At 35.6% G+C, this 20,473-nt stretch overlaps 1 protein-coding gene across 2 annotated transcripts in view; it reads right to left on the minus strand.

The window, feature by feature from the left end:
* Positions 1–16,635, minus strand: part of LOC309844934 (uncharacterized protein NECTIN3-AS1-like) — a 60,048-nt gene extending 43,413 nt beyond the window's left edge. Inside the window, exons 1-2 of one of the 2 annotated variants that reach the window (XM_082692362.1) lie at positions 16,537–16,635; positions 102–148 (exon numbers count right to left, since the gene is read on the minus strand). The gene's annotated coding sequence lies outside the window, so the exon portion shown is untranslated. The remainder of the gene's footprint in view (positions 1–101; positions 149–16,536) is intronic. The other variant, XM_082692363.1, reaches the window with a different exon arrangement.
* Positions 16,636–20,473: the final 3,838 nt, after the last annotated feature.

Here is a 20,473-nt window from a genome sequence, read left to right on the forward strand (position 1 = left end):
CCTAAAGAAACCGTGCTTATTTGCAGTCGAAAGTAAGATGTACACACACACACAAACACACACACACACACACACACCAGCATTTTTATAAAACATTTTACCTGTTTAGACACAAAATCTTCCACCATTTCTTCTTGCCCATTTTTTGCTTCTTGCAGAAAGGAGAGACAGGAGAGGTTGGATGAAATGAGTTAAAGCATTTCCTCCCTTGAGAATTTGCTTGCTCAATAACTTAAGCTCTCACTACTACACCTAACACTCCCTTCGGTTAAAAAGTCTTAGGTACAAGATACAACCACACTCAGTGTGGATGTGTCCCCAAGCTTAACACAGATAACCTGGATACCTCAAGGGGAGTTTTTCCACACATCTGAAATTAGTAGGCATGGATAAATGACCCCTCTTATTTCAGAAAGAAAGAGAATTCTGGATTTGTTGTTTGGCTTTGCTTTGTTTCTGTCTCCTTATTTAAAAGGGATGAATCCTGCACTCAGCATTTAGAAAAATTTCTTACTTGCTTAGGAGTGTCTGGACATAATGAAAAAAAACCAGAGACAGAGAGTTAGATGAAAATCCTGCATGCATTAATGACTGAACATGAGAAAGATAATCCAACTAGAAGGACAACGTGAATCTCAAGAAGGAGGCAGCATGAGTGAGTATAGAGAAGGCTAGATAACCAAAAAGAATGAGTTACCAACCTAGACTAAAGCTAGAGATGTATCACTCATTCCTAAAGTAATAGAAATAGCTGCTGTTCAAAGAACAAGCTGTCCTTATATGATGTGTTTGTTTCCCATATGACTGATAAGCAGATGCCTCCAACTCTAAGTTCTCTAGCTTTCCGGGGTTACTCTTCCTGTAGTTTATATCTTAAATAGCTCAAACCTCCATCCTCCTTCATAATCTCCTGAGGTTTTTACGCATGTCACAAGTATTGTGTGAATTACTAGAGTCAGATATTCTCATAGTCACCTCCTCTTCTTTTTTGTAACAAAACCAACAACCTAAAATTGAGTATTACACATCTGTTTTTAAAGTCCTTCAACCAATCTCTACTCTTGCTTCCCCACCACCATGAAAATTTCTCTCTGAACCCCACTTCCCAACACATTGTTGTATCACCCACTATAAGCATCCTTCAACTTCCCTTTTTTTTTAGTGTCCCTCATCTCTATCTTCCAGGTTACCTAGTAACCTCTAGATTCTCTTTAACATAAAGTTATTCAGTGCTTAGCTTTTCCTTCTACTACATAATCATAACTGCACACTGAGAAGCATACAGCATACCAATGTCCAGTCCCCACCCTACACCAAATGGACTATAATATCTGTGAGAGAGGTCAGACTACCATAATATTTTCATAGCTCCTCAGGTGATTCTAATACACAGCTCGAGTTGAAAACTTCTAGCCCAGTGCTTCTTGAGCTTTAATGTGCATAGAAACCACTGGGGGATCTTGTTAAAATGCAGACTCTGATTGAGCAGACTTGAGGTGGGGCCCAAGATTCTGCATTTCTAATAAGAACCTGGTACTGCACTTTGAGAAGCAAGATCCTAGAAGCATGTTTTCCAACTTTGCTGTACACTAGAATCACCTGGGAGCTTTAAAAACTGATGCCTGGGTCCTAGTCCCAGACTTCAAGATTTTTAAAGTTTCTCAGGTGTTCCTAGATCTCTGGTTTAGACCATGAATACAGGAAGACTGAACCAGTCATATCCGTCATCTCTGTCATATCTGTCATACCCCCTGATGGGCTCTTTCTAAAATTGGTACTTAAATAAGGACACCAAGGTCTGACCTTGGGGGAGTCCATGAGTTATTCACTGCATGGGGGTCCCATTTGATGTCAAGATAACTACTGGTGCATTTATATGGAGAGTCAGTGGCTGACTACATCATCAACTTTATATGCAAACACTTGTGTTTAAATTCTCTCTTCAGGAGCACCAGGGCTCAGTCGGTTGTATATCCGATTCTTAGTTACAGCTCAGGTCATGATCTCAGGGTCATGAAACAGAGCCCTGAATTGGGTTCCACGATCAGTGGAGAGTCTGCTTGAGGTTCTTTCTGTCTTTCTCCCTCTGGCCCTCCCCCACTCATGCTCATTTGCTTGCTGGCTCTCTTTAAAAATAAATAAATAAAATCTTTTAATAAATAAATACTCTCTTCAAAGTATTAATTGTATGACCTTGTGCAAATTTATTAATTTCTGGGCCAATTTTTTTCCCATCTATAAAAATAGAATAATTACACACACATTACATTACACACACATGCACACACATCATAGATAGATACATGAATTTAAGAGAAATATATACATTAAATTGTTGTCTGTCCCTAACCCTGTGCTCAAGAAAAATTAGCATCCTTCCTTTGCATATTATATACCCCAGTCAGTTTGCAATTATAGTTGGCTGGTAAGATTTTTCAAAATGTCTCTACTGTCAGAGCTTGATTTTATACCTAATTTAAAGGCACACTACAAAGAAGAGCAGTATACCAGATGCTATAGAGAGATGTGAGGGGAGTAGATATGTTTTCCATATTTGAAAAGCATATCACTTACTGTCAGAGAGGATAAATATAAATATGTAAGTATATAAAAACACATACTAAAACACACAGCTAGTTTCAGCTTTGCAAAGAATCAGACAGGAGGGTGATACTGTTGCTGAGAGACCAGGCCCTGGGGCCATCTATCTGTGAAAGCTGTATAAAAATGATGAGTTTGTATAGAATTTTTAAGATACAGAGGGAGAGCCTTGGTGTGACAGAAAAGGGTGAGAGGGCAGCTGGAACAAAGAAGACTACTATTTAAGCAGTGTCATTGGCAGTGTTCCGTGGCAATACAATCCCATCAAGAAAACGTTACAGATCAGGATTTGGGGACCTACATTTTAAAATGACTGAATTATAAAATGAGTATGATTTTTAACACTCAAGTTTCAAAGGTACCATGGGATTCTCCTTTCTCTTCTCTGACAATTATGTAGTGTTATATACAAAAGAGACATAGTTTAAGAGATTTAAAGAGTATCCTATTACCTTGAAGATTAGCCTGATTTGCAATTGCCTTTCTGTTGTGTGTTCCTTCTGTAGAAACTGGAGACCTTTGAATAGTTTGCACTTCAGAGTACTTTTAAGTCTTTTCCTAAAGTGAAATGTGTTTGTCATGTGTATTTGGCAGGAAGGACAGGAAAGCAGATAAAAGCTTTTATTATACTTGATACTCTGACAATTTGAATTTCATTCACCTATAATGAGATGGCTAAATTTACAATAAATAATAACTGTACCATCATGATCAACAGGGCTCCATGCTTGTGTAACCAGATGACATAAATGTATGTACCAGAAAGTTAGTAGACTTACTACATGTTAACAATGTTGAACAGATCAAATATCCTTTAAGATTAGAGGTAAATGGATGTTGTGATATGAGATAGCTGGGCTGGCCAGAAGGTTTTCCAGCAGTGCTCAGAGCTATTCTGAGCTCAGCTGTCTTTTTAGACGTTTTCATCTTCCTTTTAAAAAAATCATCTATCAAAGGCACTTGAAAACAAGAATTATTGTAAATCTAACTCTTGTACTACACTGTTGCTACTCTAAAAAGGTCCTGAATCATTCTTCGTACTTCTTAGATATAGATGTGTCTCCTCTATTGGAAAAGGCATAAGACTTTTCAGTTCGGAAGCACCTCAAAAGCTAAGTGCTATGAACAGAACAACTGGATCGACTGGGTATCCTGCCTGAGTCCTTATGGCTTTACTATCTGTTTTCGATTCTATACTCAAGGTGTGGTGGCTCAATACTTAAGTTCCATGTAATCTCATACTGGGTAAATAATAATAAAATGCTGGAAAATCTCTAATACTTGAACCCATCATTTTGTTGATGTTGCAGGGCAGCAACAAACTAACCTGAAACCTTAGGAAATGCCCTCCAAAGACAGACAGAAAGCAAGAACTTGATAACCTCAGGTAGATGCTGCTAGACACATGTAGTAAGAATTATACTGAAATATTTAAAGAATTGCTACAGGATGAATATGGGCTAGCCAGAGAATACAGAACCTCTGGGGGCTAGAAACATAGGAAGATCTTGCACCCAGTTGCAATTCCAGTCTCTACATATCTTCCAGATGCTTACAAAAACACTGGTGAGAGTAAAAATAAAGCATCCCTTGAGATGCAGTCCTGGAAAGGAAACAGTCTGCTGGAAAAGCACAAAACCCCATTTGGATCCCTTTCTCCTATCTCTCCTAGAATCAAAGGGCTTAAAACTATTGAAAAAGGGAGGGAGGGAAACCTCTTTCCCTTCCTTTAGGGCATTGTTGAAAACCCATTCTTGCTAAAAGATTGGAATAGGAAAAAGTTCTCTACCCTTCCGTGAGGGGCAGAAAAAAAGTGCTGGTCCCAGACCAATAAAGGATCTTTCCTACTGAGTGAGAGACATCATGAGAAGACCCATGAGACTCCCATGACCCAGAACACAATGCCTGTTTAAACTAAATCTTAATCAGAACAACAGAAAATACTCACCACCACCACCACCACGACCACCATCCTTGCCATGATGCAACTAAAGTTGAGCAACAAGAAACAGCAGAGTACTTTTGGGAAAGGAACAAGATCATGGAGAGAGGCTCTCTCAAAGATAAGGTTTAAAACAGAGGGTGGAGCAGCCATTGGGAAAACTTTCTGGCAAAATAACAATGATTCAGTCCCCACCCTGAATATAAAAATATACTAAAGGATTTGAAGTTGTTATTACAGAGAAAACCACAGCAACAACAAAATGCAAATGGAGCTCAATTCCTTTAACGGACTTAACCCCCCTCTATACTAAAAGCCTATTAGAAAAAAAGAAGAAGAAGAAGAAGAGGTTGTTACATCATTTTCAGGCACAAAAGGCAAAAAAATTATTTAACTCAGTTTTTGTTATCTCTTTTTTTAAAGATTTTATTTATTTATTTGAGAGAGAGAGAGAGAGAGTGCACAAGTAGGGCAAAGGGGAGAGGCAGGGGGAAAGGGAGAAATTGCTGGAAGCCTCATGCGGGGTTCTATCCCAGGACCCTGAGATCATGATCTGAACAGAAGGCAGACACTTAACTGACTAAGCCACCCAGACACCCCATAGTTTTTGCTATCCTACACAAGATGTCCATATGCCAAGAAAAACTTAAAAGCATCCAAAAAAGCAAATAAAAAACAATACATTGTCAAAAATAAAGCAATAAACATAACCAATCTTAGATATGATATAGATGTTGGAAACACACATTAGAAATAAGAAAATAACAATGATTAATATATAAAAAGCTCTAGTAAAAAAAAGTAGACAACATGCAAATTCAGATAATAATTTCAATGGAGAAACTGAACCCATAACAAAAAAATCAAATGAACATGCCAGATGTTAACACAGATGAATATGGCTTCAGTGGGCTCAAAAACAGACCTGACTCAGCAGAAACAGAATAAGTGAAATTTAAGATAAGTCAAATGAAATTAACAAAATAAAACACAAAAATTGGTGAAAAAAAGTGAACAGTGCACCCAAGAGCCACGGCATAATATCAAACAATCCATATGTATAATCAAAATTCCAGAAGACAGAGATAACAAAGCAGGGAAATAACTTACAGAAATAATGGTTGAGAAGCTTCCCAAATTGATGACAGACATCAAACTACAGATCCAAGAAGTTCAGTGATCACAAAGGAAGTTAAATATAAAAACACTAGATATAACTAGATATATATTGAAACTGTTGAAAACCAAAGACAAAAAGAGGAAACATTAAACACAGCCAGAGGTGGTAAAAAAAATTAAGAATTAATTGCAGCAACTTCTCATCAGAAACAATACAAAAAAGAAAGAAGTGAGTGGCATCTTAAATGTGCTGAAGGAAAAACTCTTAAGCCACAATTTTATACCCAGTGTAATTCCTGTCAAATAAAGAAGAAATAAAACTTTCTTCAGGTAAATAAACACACAGAGAATTCATGGCCAGGAGACCTACACGTACCAAGTTCTTTGGGGAGAAGGTATATGACACCAATCAGAAATTTGGATCTACAGAAACAAATGAGCACTAGGAATTCAATAATGAATGAAAATACAAAATTCATTTTTTCATTTTTTTAAATTGTTCTACATGATAACTGACTACCTAAAGCATACAACTGTATTTTTGTGTTTATAGCATATGTAAAAGTGAAATGTATGACAGCAATAACACAATGAGAGGGAGAGATTGGAAATACACTGTTGTAAGGTCCTTATACTACATATAAAGTGCTATAATACAGATTCTCACTATTTAAAGGTGATTACTGTAAATGTAGGGGAAACCATTAAAAATTTTTAGGAAGAAGAAAAAATAATAAATCAAATGTTTAAAAATGAAATTATAAAAAATTCTCAGTCCAAAATAAAACAGAAAATAGAAAAAATAAGTAGAAAATAATAAACAGAAACAACTGAAAAAATGATAGATTTTAGTCCAACCATTTAAATAATTTCATTAAGTGTAAAAAGTCCAAGAACATCAATGTAAAAGACAATTGTCATATTGGGTAAAAGAATTCAACACAAGTATATGCTATCTACAAGATGCCCACTTCAGATATAAAGCCATATATGGACTAAAAGTGAAAGGACAGAAAAAGATATAGCTTGCAAACATTAAAGAGAGTCAGAGTACTTATATTAACATCAGACAAAGCAGACATGAGAACAAAGAATATCATGAGATGAAGAACATTAATAATAAAGGGGTTGATTCTGCAAAAAGATATAATAATTTAAAATGTTTATGCACTTAACATAGCTTAAAATACATAAGGCAAAAACTAATACAAATAAAAGGAGAAATAAATGAATTCACAGTTATAGTTGGAGATTTCAAAACACTCTTTCACTAATTAAAAGAACAAGTAGGCAAAGAATCAATAAAAATATAGAAGACCTCTCAACCAACTTTACCCCATTTATATTTGTGCAATTTATTACCAAATAACAGCAGAATATACATAATCTTCAAAAGCATGTGGAACATGAATCAAGATAGGCTATATTCTGCTTAACTTAACAAATACAAAAGAACTGAAATTACATAAATGAGATCCTTAAAACTCACATATAATCAAAGATATGCAATTAAAAATAAAGATAACTTTCTACTGACTCAGAAAGAAATTTTTTTAATACAAAATACAATTTTGGAAAAGACTGCTAGCATAGACACATTCACACACAGCTAATGGGAGAGTACTCTGAATCAATCATTTAAGAAAATATGAGACAATTTATTACAAACATTAAATTCTGAATAATCTGACTCAGAAATTCACCTTATAAAAATTAATGCTAAATAAATCATTAAAAATCTGTGCCAAGATATTAAAATTTTCTTGCACTATCATTTATAATATTAAAGTTAGAAATAATTTAATTATGTATTGATACACTAACCTATAACAAACAACTCTCTATTCAGTAGCACTGTGTACCCAAACTGCTCTAGACACTGAACAATGGGAAATAAGACAATCAAGTTTCTTATTTCCGTAAGTAGTAAGGGAGACAAAAAATAAAAAAGTACACAATATAATTTCAGTAACAATAAGAAAATTTATTAATTTGCCAAGTGTTTTTTGGTATATTTATACAACTCCAGGCTATGTAGCCATTAAAATCAAATTACAAGAAAAAAAATATTGACGTGGGAAAATGTTTCCAATACATTGCAATCTGTAATATGCTCTGAGACATATATATAAAATGAATAGTATGATGTTTATCACAGAAAAAAAACTACAGTACCAGAAAAATAATGCAAGATTATAGTTTAAAATGTTAATAACAAGGGTGCCTGGCTGGCTCAGTGGGTTGGGCCTCTGCCTTCGGCTCAGGTCATGATCCCAGGGTCCTGGGATCGAGCCCTGCATCGGGCTCTCTGCTCAGCAGGGAGCCTGCTTCCCCCTCTCCCTCTGCCTGCCTCTCTCCCTACTTGTGATCTCCCTCTCTGTCAGATAAATAAATATAATCTTTTTTAAAAAAAAGTTAATAACTTTTTTCTATTTTTTTCCTTTGAACTCTTTGTTTTCCAAGTTTTCTAAACTATCATAATTACTTTTGTAATCAGAAAATAACATGTTCTTAAAAATGACTTCTAATCCATGCAAGAAAGTAAAATAATGAAACAGTGGAAGAGAACATTTCTGGGCTAGTGGTCCTTTGTTTGTACTTCTTTGTTTATATTTTAGAAAATTTCATCGTTTCTCGGCCTTTTGGCTAAGATCAAGTGTAGTATCTGTTCTTATCAGTATATTTTAGAAAATTTCATAAAATGTATAGGTCTAGGAGAAAATAAATGCAAAAGGAGGTAGTTAAACACACACACACACACACACACACACAATGTAAGAGAGAGTGTTTAAACAAAGTCCAAAAAAAGATGGCAGTTATGAGATTCTAGACAGAGGAAACTGACTAGCCCTAAAGGAGGAGGGACACATTTTCCTTTGAAATAGGAAAAATTAGAAGTTAATAAAACTGCAAAGACAGTTTAGATGATGTATAAAAGCACAAAGATAGCTTAAAAGAAAACAAAGTTGGTATATTTCATAATATATATGTACCATTTCCTTAATTAAGAAGTAATTAATTATGTCTGCTCACAGTTAAGCGATCAGGGATGTGTATACAAGCTCGAAAGGGCAAAAAAAGATTTGCAAGGTGAAATGAGATAACTTGAGTCTACTTGGGTGAATAAGGAACAATTGAGTAACTATAAAACATAACTACATTCAGAGAAAACCAGTAATAGGGAGACCAGCCAACACGGTTATGTGATTCTCTCCAGAATTGCTTTGCAGTATGGAAACAGGAGCAAAATTAAAATTAAAAATAAATAGTTCTCTCCATTAATGCTTGCAAACATTTTAAATTCCATAGGTGAGTCATACCACAGGAAAGAAAGTAACATCTTTAATTCAGTATTTCACATTTTGGAAAAGCACAGAAATGGACTGTTCTCTGGACAGGATTTTTTTTTTTTTTTAAGATTTTATTTATTTATTTGACAGACAGAGATCACAAGTAGGCAGAGAGGCAGGCAGAGAGAGAGGAAGATGCAGGCTCCCCATTGAGCAGAGAGCACGATGCGGGGCTCAATTCCATGACCCTGAGATCATGACTTGAGCAGAAGGTAGAGGCTTAACCCACTGAACCACCCAGGGACCCCCAGGATTCTTTTATTAGTGGTTTAATTCATCTTTTCCTTAAAAAAGAAAAAACAACAACCTTTTCTCACGTTTGTGAATCGGTTTATTAAAGTGTTAAAATGAGGAGGTCACATATCTGAGACATATCTGAATTCAAATGGGTTGACTAACTCCAGGTGATAATAGTAGAGCCAATGTTTTGCATTTCACCATCATATCTTCATCTTTTAAATTCAAAATTTTTCCTTATCTATGGTTAGAAAAACAAGATAGAAAAAATATATTCCCTTCACATTACCTCAAAAGACCTCTGATTAGCATAAAACCAATTACATCAAATGGCAATGTGCTACTTTGATTCTTCTGGCTTCTACAATGCTATATTACATCATGATCATGATAGACATCACACCCTTTATCAAACCCTATTATAGCTTTCTGTTTGGAATCTTCCACTTCTTCCTTATGTCTTCAAGTTCTAAATTGTTAGCCTGGTATCATCTTCCTTATCCAAAGTTACTTTATCCTTTGGCCACTTAAAAAAAAAAAAAAAAAAAAAAGCCAAAACTGTATTTTGTTCACCATGGCACAAAACTTGACACGTGGAAAACTTTAATTTTTTGTAAACAATTTTCAGTGTTCATGAAAAGTGTTTTTGGTGCAGAAGACCAATATAAGCTGGTCTTCTCTTATTGGTGTCTATGGCTCACATACATTTAGCTGATTAAGTCTTTGCTTGGACTTCTTTCTGGCTCTGTGCAAAAGTGGTGATTAAAAAGAACAGCCAAGAGAAGCACTTCTAGCATGGGAGAATGGGAGAGTAAGTACCTCTGAAAATTTACTCCTCCACAAAAGCACCTCTGAAAAAGTGGGAACATGGGCAAAAATTGTAAATATCAACTTTTTTGTAACTATGTAAATAACCAAAGGCTTTCAACAATCTGAGCAATGTTACTTCAAGAAAAATGACTAAATCTCAAGAACAGTAAATTTTGTGACACTTGAATTTGTGTTATTCCTATTCTTCTCTCCCATCTGCATGATAGGTCTTTAAACTAGTGAGTAGTCTTAGAACCTACGAAAACCAGCAGAATAACAGCCCCTGGAGGGAACAAAATGGGTCTGGAGTTGTCAAAAAAGCCTCACCCCAGAACACTGTTCATATATTAGATTTATTTGTCAGCTCCCTGGAAGAATCCCATTCACAGAGCTTATCTTTATAAGATATAATTTAAAATTTCTGCAGTGAGGAAATATCCATATCACCTGGATATTTGTCAAAAATAAAAGTCTTAGAAGAAAATTACATGAAAATAGTCTGTCAACCAAAAAATAACTTAGAGAAATTAAATTCCTAGAAAGATACAACCCATAAAAACTGATTCAAGGAGAAACAAAACTCTGAGTAGACATATAACAAGCAAAGACATTGAATAGTACTATATACATGCTAAGACCTATGATTTTACTCATAAGTGGAATCTAAAAAACAAAATAAACAAACAAAACAAAACAGAACTAATAGATACAAAGACTGGATTGGTGGTTACCAGAGAGAAGGGTAATTAAAGAGTGAGCAAAATTTGGTAAAGGGGGTCAAGAGGTACAAAAGTTCAATTATAAAATAAATAAGTCATGGGAATGCAATGTATAGCATGGTGATTATAGGCAATAATATTGATTCAAGTATTTTAAAGTTGCTAAGAGAATTAATATTAAAATTTCTCATCACAAGAAAAAAAAATGTGAAACTTTGTAAGGAGACAGATGGTTACTAGTCTTACTGTGATCATGTCACAGTGTATACAAATATCTAATTCTTGTGTTGTATACCTGGGACCAAAAAGCCCACACCTAGTTAGATAACTTCAGTGATAAATTCTATCCAACAATTAAAGAAAAATTAATGCCAATTCTTACAAAGCTTTCAAAAAATATGAGAAAACTTCTCCCCCCAAAATAACTCATTTTATAAAATCAAAACTAGGATATCAAGGTTGTAATGAGCACTGGGTGTTATACGCAGCTAATGAATCACTGAATGCTATATCAAAAACTTATGATGTACTATATGCTGGGTAACAGAATATAATAAACAATATAATAAATAAGTAAACAAGTAAATGCTGATTTCATGCTCCTCCCAAATATATATAAATGTCAAAACTAGATGAAGATGTCAGTTAAGGAAAACTACAGACCAATATTGTTGATGAATACAGATGCAAAAATCTTCAATAAAATACTAGCAAATGAATACAGCAATATTTAAAAAAAAAAAAAAATCACACCACATGGCAAAGCAGTATTTATTCCAGGAATGCAAAGTCAGTTTAACATACAAATGGCATGAGATTAATTAATAAAATGAAGAACAAAACCACATGATTATCTCAATAAACAGAGGAAAATTTTTGATAAAACCCAACCACTTTCCTAAGAAAAAACACTAAACAAAACAGAATACATGAAACCTCTTAAACCTTTTGAAGGACACCTACAGGAAACCCATAGGTAACATCATATTTAGTAGTGAAAAGCTGAATGTTATCCCCCTAAAGTAAGGAACAGTACAAAGATATCTGCTCTCACAAGTTATATTCAACATTGAAAGTTTTATTCAGGACAAACAGACAAATAAAACAAATAAAGGACTCTCAGACTTGGATAGAAGCAGCAAAACTATCCTTGTTTTGAAAATCATATTCATATGATCTTGTATATAGACTATCATAAAGAATCCACAATAAATTAGAATAAAACAAGTTGAGCAAACTTGGAGAAAACAAGATTAAAAGTAAAAGATCACTTGAGTTCTACCCATTAGCAATGAACAGTTTAAAAACAAAATTAAGAAAACAATTCCAATGACAATAGCATCACATGAACACACACAAATAACAATATATATAACAAAGGAAATTAAATACATGTACCTGAAAACTATAAAGTAGTACTGAAAGAAATTTTTTTTAAAAAAATCTACCAAGGTGGAAAAACATCTCATTTTTCAGGGATTGAAAGACAATTATTAGTGAGATAATAATACTTCCCTAATCAACCTACAGATTCAATGTAATCCCTAATCAAATCCTACCTGGCTTTTTTTGTAAAAATTGACAGGTTGATCTTATATTTTTATATAAAGGACCTGAAACAGCCAAAATTATCTTAAAGAAAAACAAAGTTGGAGGTCCCATATTTCACTAAGCTATAGGGATCAAAACTGTGTCATACTGGCTTAAAGACATGCATCTAAAAAAAAAAACAACACACACACTTTTGATCAATTGATTTTTACAAAAGCATGCTAGACACTGTAATGGGTGCAAAGAACAATCTTTTCAAAAAATGGTGCTAAGACAGCTGGATATCTACATTGAGGAAATCAATTTGGATCCCTAACTCACACCATATACAAAAATGAACTCAAAATAGAGCACAGACTTAAACATAAGTGCTGAAACTGTAAGACTCTTGGAAGGAAATGGGGATAGATTTTTGTGATCTTGGGTAAGGAAGAGTTTCTTAAATACTGACAACAAAAACAGAAACAACAAGGGAAAAATAAATTGAGCTTCATCAAAATTAAAAACTCTTATGTTTTAATTAACAACATCAAAAAAGTGGTAACTGGACCCAAAAATGAGAGGAAATATTTATAGATTTATAAATTATTATAGAAATATTTATAGATTTATTATATTTAATAAGGGATTTGTATTCAAAATACAAAAAAAATCTTAACTCAATAATGAAGATACAAATACCTCAACTGAAAAATAGGTAAAGGAACTGATGCCTTGAAAAAACATATATATATATATGGCCAATAAACACATGAGAAGATGCTCAAGATGTTCAATATCATTGTAACCATCAGGGAATGTCAAATCAAACCTGCAACAATACCACTTTGTATCCACTAAAATGAGTCAAAAAAAAAAAAAAAGATGATAACAAGTGTTACCAAGAATATGGAAAAATCGGGGCATCTGGGTAGCTCAGCTGTTAAGTGTCTGCCTTTGGCTCAAGTCATGATCCTGGGGTCTTGGGATCTAGTCCCACATCAGGCTCCCTGCTCTGTGGGAAGCCTGCTTCTCCCTCTCCCACTACCCCTGCTTGTGTTCCCTCTCTAGCTATGTTTCTTTCTGTCAAATAAATAAATAAAATCTTTAAAAAAAAAAAGAATATGGAAAAATTGAAACCCTCATACATTGCTGGTAGAATTATAAAATGGTAGAGCCACTTTGGAGAGCTGTTCCTCAAAAGGTTAATGATACAGTTGTCATAGGACACAGCAATTCCACTCTCAGTTACACATCCAAGAAAAATCATAACATATGTTCATGCAATAACTTGTACACAAATGTCAACAAAAAGCATTATTCAAAATCATCAAAAAGTAGAAATAATTCAAATGTTTATCATGTGATAATTATCACATGGTATTTGTACAAACAAATTTGGGATATCCATACAATGGAATACTATTCAGCCATTAAAAGAACTACTAAATACTGCAACATGAATAAATCTTTAAAAGATGCTATGATAAGGAAGCCACACAGAAAAGACCACATATTGTATTATTCCATTTAAATGAAATGTCCAGATTAGCCAAACCATAGAGACAGAAAGTAAACTAATAACCATCAGGAACTAGAAGGGGAAGTAGTGTACAACAACTAACAAAACAGGGTTTTTATTAGTGCAATAAAAGTATTCCATGAATAGATATCATATGGTTGCACAACTCTGAATATACTCAACCTCACCGAACTGCACACTTTAAAATGATACATTTTATAATATGGTTATTATATATCGATTAAATTGTTTTTTAAAAAAGAAGAAGATCCAAGTATCTCAGATAGTTAAGAGTCAAAGGAAGAGGTGACAGCTTGGGTGATGGGATCATGATAAATCTGGCTGAAGGTCTATCTTTTCAGAACCTCACTAATTAAGACATGGAGATGGTACAGAGTGACAAGAGACAAAACTATGAGCATAGGCTGAGGATACTTAAAGGACTTGAACAGTGTTATGTATGTGGTATAGAGCTCAAGAAAGAGTTCTAGTGAGCAGGTGATGGTGACCTGATTTCATAAATATCATCATGAGGATAAATCAATAATAAAATAGAGCACCAAGCACACAGACAGTACACTGGAAAACAACATAAAGGAATTAAAATACATGTCCTCTGGCTTTACAATTCTTTAATAACAACAAAGAAAAAAGTGCAGCCATATTGAAAAAAATTTTTTAAAGCTTTCTTTTCAATGCAATAAATCTTAGATCAGCAGGAATTGGAATCAACAAACTATTTTAAAAGCCACACACAACACATGAACTCAAACTAGGACTTAAAGGGTGAATGGGATTATGACAAACTGAGGAGAGGAATTACCAGAGGTCAAAGTATGAGAAGTTCAAATGCCTATGCCAAACCACAACAAATCTGGATATAGTCAGGCACAAAGATAATTTCTTACCTCCAGCCCTACCCCATTCAAAACTACAAGGTCATCAGAGTAATATTACTAAAATGGCTTTATCTTTTTTTTAAAAAAAAATTTTATTTATTTATTTGACAGAGAGAAATCACAAGTAGTCGGAGAGGCAGGCAGAGAGAGAGAGAGGAGGAAGCTCTCTGCTGAGCAGAGAGCCCCATGCGGGACTGGATCCCAGGACCCTGAGATCATGACCTGAGCCGAAGGCAGCGGCTTAACCCACTGAGCCACCCAGGCGCCCCCTAAAATGGCTTTATCTTGGCTTTGATGTCTCCATTATAAAGTTCACTTACCTGATTAGGAATCATGGCATACCCAAGTCTTTAAAGACTTCCAATTTTCATCTTTCAGCTCTTCACCCCCAGCAAACCTTGCCCCTAATCCAGCTCCTATCCCAACCAACCCTCTTTCCAGGAACACTCAAATAAATACTCAGCAATCTCCAAATCTGTTGGTTTTTTTTTTTTTTTCACATGCCTCTGTCACTGCCTTGGTGTTCATGTTTAACTATCTAAAATACTCTGCCCATCAACATGCTGCTTATTCTCTAATGTCAAGCGGAGTTAACACCTTCATCAAGTCTTCCTGAGCCTTCCTCTATTTGTTTATGCTCAGATAGTAATAGGCCTCTCAAGGCTGTTTCCACAACATTTCCTGCAAACTGCTTTGCTATTTCTTCTTCAGCTCCCTTCACTTTATCTCCAATACTTGCCGTTGGAGCATCCAAAGGCTGAGATCTCTGGCCTCTTCTCCACTCACTCCCTTAGTAACATGCATAGCATGTTAGATGATGATGATAATATAATTTGTTGCCTCACTCGCCTCCAGGTCCTTACTAAAATGATGTGCTATTTTAAAGCTGCATTTCTAATAGGCGATCTCAACTCTCCCTACTCAACTTTTCCTATTTATTTGTTCTCCATCACACTCATTGCCTTTTAACATACTCTGTATTTGACCTATTTATGGTTCATCATCTGCCTTGTCCATGAGAAAGTATTTCACTGGGAAATTATACCTCAATAAAGAAGAGAAAGGAAAAAAGAAATAAAGAAAGTCTCCAAAAGGGTACAGATTTTTGCTTGTTTTGTTGATTACTGTATCCCTACCATTAAAACATTGCCTGGCACATAGAAAAAACTCGATAATTTTATGTGACAAAGCACATTGGTTATAGAAGTCAATTCCTAATGTGAGTTGAACTCATTCTCTTGGGATATAATAGGAACGTATACATGATTTCTGTCAAACTTTCACTTCACTGAATCCTCATATTCCTAACTTCCATGTTTTCTCAGGAGAGAAACAAACCATTCTATAGTTCAGTTGATAACATATTTTCAATGTGGATAACTAACAAATCAAGGAAGTTTAACTTAATCTCTTCATTTTCTCATTATGTAATTGACTTATGACACCAGTAGTGCAAAGAAGAATTTGATACAAGGTGATTGTTTATAATTAGCATAAATGGTATGGAGATACTGCCACGAAGCTGACCACACACAATCCTGCAGAACTGAAAACACCGACGGAATGACAGCCAGATACCTGATAGAGTTAACGGTGAATTAGGTTCAACCCGATACATAACAACTAAGGACAAGATGGCTGGCTGCTGGAGGAACCAGAGCCTCACCTTTAGTACTACCCAAAGACTAAGCGAAGATACGGGGCAACAATGGACTCCCTAACTATGAACTGCAGGATTTGGCAGTCTGACTGGCAGCACTGGATAACCAGACCTCCCCCACTCAAGAGCCTTCCCAGTGAAAGAAACTCTACCTGGTACAGCACAGAGGAGCAGGCCTCCTTCGGCTCAGCCTCTGAAGGGGGCGCGCTCAAGATGAACCGAAGGAGCAGAGCCAGGCATGCCCAGTTCCTCCCCTCCCTCAGATCCACCAATAAAATGAAGTCCTTTCTCCTTGCTGGGGGAGGAGCCAATGAGAAAGGCGGGTAGAGAATAACGGAAGTGTTAAGAGAAAAGACTTCCCCTGGGGAATTGGAGGACCAGTATAGAAGGATTCCTCCCAATAGGGATCCTCAGTCTTGGCACCTGGTATCGTCAGTGCCGCCTTTACAGAGAATATTTAAAAGAAGGTCTCCAGTGCCCTAAAGGATGGGTGGAAAAATGAGGGCACCCACTTTCTCTTCACCCTGAAATTTGCCTAGAGTGGAAACTGGAGGCTTCCATAGTACCAACTACTGTGATCTCAAAGATCAGTCCCAGATGGCCCCATCTTCTTTGAAATATTCTGTAAAAACAAACAAAAAAACAAATTCCATTTCCCCTACAATTAGAATTCTTTTTTTCTATAGTGATTTTAAGTTTTCTTTATTATCCACTGCTAATTTTTCTCACAGCTTCCAACAGCTCTTGTTTCACTTTTTACGTACTTGGACCTCTTTTTCAAGATGCCTCTTGGTCTTTGCTTTACCTGACTTCACTCTGACCCTGCTTAACTGGCCCTCCCGGCGGGCAGCACACCTCTCATCCTGGCACTTGGGTTGGCCATCATCTGGGGAACTGCTTTCAGTTTTCTCTAGTGTTAGATCTACTATTTCCAGATCCCATGTTTTCCACTCTTTTTCTTGAATTAACTAATTTTAGAGTCACTACCTAAAAATTAGAGAACGGGAAAGAAACTTTTAAACCTTACTTATTTGAAAGTGACAATGTATTATTCTCTCAAGTTCTTTATAATTTGTAGATAGAGTATGAAGGTTGAAAACCATTTTCATCACAGTTTTTAAGGTATTTCTCCTTCGGATAGCTGTTGAAAGATCTGATGCTATTCTTAGCCGTAATAATTTGTATGTTACCTGTTTGTTTTCTTTTGTGGAGAACTATAGAATTTTCTCATTATTCTTGTGGTCTGAATTTCATGAGGCCGTACCTTGGTTTGGATCTATCTTACTTGTTACTTTCTTTTCTTTCTTTTAATTAACTATATTAGTCTCCTAAAAGGCGCTTTCTCTCCTCCACCCACCCACCTCGGCTTGGGTTTGGAGGGGATTTGGGGGTTTTTTGAGTTGTGTGGGTTTTTTTTTTTTAAGAAAAAGAGAGAGAGAGAGTGAACATGAATGGATGGGAGGAGGGGAGAAAGAATCCCAGGCAGGCTCCATGCTCAGCACAGAGCCCAATGTGGGGCTCAGTCTCATAACCCTGAGATCGTGACCTGAGCTGAAATCAAGAGGCAGATGCTCAACCGACTGAGCTACCCAGGGACCCTTCAAATGTCACTTTCAATCTGGACATTCATAGTTTTCATTAATGGAAATTGTCTTGCATTATTTTGTTATGAAATTTTCTTCCCGTTTTTCTCTATACTATCCTTCTGGATCATCTTTTATTTAAACATTAAAACTAGTGGATCAATCCTTCATTTTTCTTGTCCTTTCTTTTAACCTTTTATTAGATTTTTTTTCTGAGATTTTATCTGAGATTTTTCCTTGATTTTATCTCTAATCAGTATAGTGGTTTTTTCCTTGATTTTATCTGAGATTTTTCCTTGATTTTATCTCTAATCAGTATAGTGATATTTTTTCAGATACCAAGTTTTTATTTTCTAAGATTTTATTCTTAATGTCCAGTCTTTTCTTTATTTAAGCATCTAGTTCTTATTTTATGATAATAGCATCATTTTGTCTCTCTAAGGGTGTTTTTGAGAGCTTTTGTCTGATTTCTGGATTGCTTCTGTTTTTTGTCAAGTTCTTTTTTTCTGTTTGTTGGAGGAATTCCCCAACTGGCAAGTGATCCTTGATGGCTCATTCATATGTTAAGGTAATGTACTTTAAGGATTATTCAAAACTCCATGAGAGGGCAAAGCTTTTTGAGAGCATACATTTCACTGTGGGGTTTGGGTGGCTAGCTAGGTTTTTTACTAGGTCGTACACAAATGTTAATAGGAATAGATATTTTCTCCATGGCTCTTCAATTTCCCCACAGAAAGATCCTAACAATTCTTGCCTCAAGGAGAAGGTGACTGCCGATTTTCTGGGATTTGAGCAGGGGATGTTTGTGGGGGAGGGTGTTCTCATCATTCATGGTACACACTTTCACTTAATCTGTTCTGCTTTGAGTTAGCTAGTTTACCCACATCAATCTTTGCCTGACATCCACAAGTCTAGAGTCCTTGGGGTTAAATTTCTTCTGAAGCCAAATTTTTAATTTCCTCTAGAGGTGGCAGAAGGCTGGGTACATGCTGCATGGGGTCAGGACGGGTACCTAGATAACTGTCTAATCCTAATTTGTATCTTTAATGAATTCATTCGTTTTTAGTCTCCATCTTACCCCTCCTCATTCAGGTTGTATAACAAAATACCATACATTGGGTGACTTATAAACAGCAGAAATGTATTGCTCATAGTTCTGGAGGCTGGGTACCAGCATGAATTCTGGAGGCAGGTGAGATTATGGTGAGAGCCATCTTCCAGGTTGGAGGCCTTGGGCCTCTCATTGTATTCTCACATGGTGGAAGAGACAGGGGAACTGTCTAGGACCTTTTTCATAAGGGCAGAAAACCCATTCATTAGGGTTTCACCCTCATGACCTGATCACCTACCAAAGACCCTACCTCTTAATACCATGAGATTTCAACAGATGAATCTGGGGAACGGGGACACAGATAGATCTTCAGACCATAATACCCTCCTTGTGATTAACTGCTATCTCTAATGTGTGAGCCTTTCTACAGTTTGACAAATGAATAGGTTTACACTTTGTTACCTCCCTCTGCTTCCTTTTAAGATTCATCCTCCCCTATACTATTAAGTGTTTCTTCCATCCACATGCTACATTTCCCCAATTTTTATCTTTCTAGTCCACTGCTGTCTTCTCTCCCATTCTTATTATCTTGTATTGTATAAATCAGTATCTTTTTTTATTCCTTCCTGTAATTGACTGGAAATTTGGGAAAGAGCAGAGAGATGAACACATTTGTTCAATCACTCATGTTTACCTGACAGGTTTCTGTGAATTTCAAAGTGCGTAAACAATACTAGTCATATGGGAGTTTATCAGGCAGTAAAGGATTTGGTTTCTGCCCTGAAATTTTTAAGAATCCAACTGCATTTTGAATTAATAGTTCAGGAATAGCCACAAGGCAGTAAAAATTAATGGTAAGATAAGAAGTAGTGTGATCATGAAGGACTGAGTGATATGTGACCTTGATCTTCATCAAAAGAATACTCTTCTTCTGGGTATTTAAGAATAAGGGAGATTGTGTCCCAGGCAGAGAGAACTCAAGAACTACATGTCTGAAAGATTAAACCAAGTCATCATGAAATAAGAATTCCAAGTTCCAATACAACTTTCATATTGATGGTTAAAGTTTATTTGCTCTATTGATCTATTCCTAAATTTCCTTCTTCTACTAATCAGCACACATAATCCTAAAATTCTCTACTTGATTTGCTGTAATAATGTAGTTTAAATTTTCCATGCAGACAGCATCTGAAATTATAAAAATTTTAGATAGTCCCCTTCTAGCATTCATATTGAAATGTTCTGTTAACACTTGCTCATTCAGCCTTATAGTCTCTTGTTTTTTTCCTTAATCTTCTGACTATAAAACAATATAAAAGGTGTATTTCTGATGGCTTTCTCCCCATTCTCCCAAAGTCCCAATAAAAATCACATAAACCCATTGAATTGGTATACAGGGATAGATATGTTTCCCTAAATCAAGAAAGAGATGCTCAGAGCTGTATTTGAG

The sequence above is a fragment of the Mustela nivalis genome (assembly GCF_964662115.1).
Source record: "Mustela nivalis genome assembly, chromosome: 1".
NCBI classification, from domain to species: Eukaryota; Metazoa; Chordata; class Mammalia; order Carnivora; family Mustelidae; genus Mustela; species Mustela nivalis.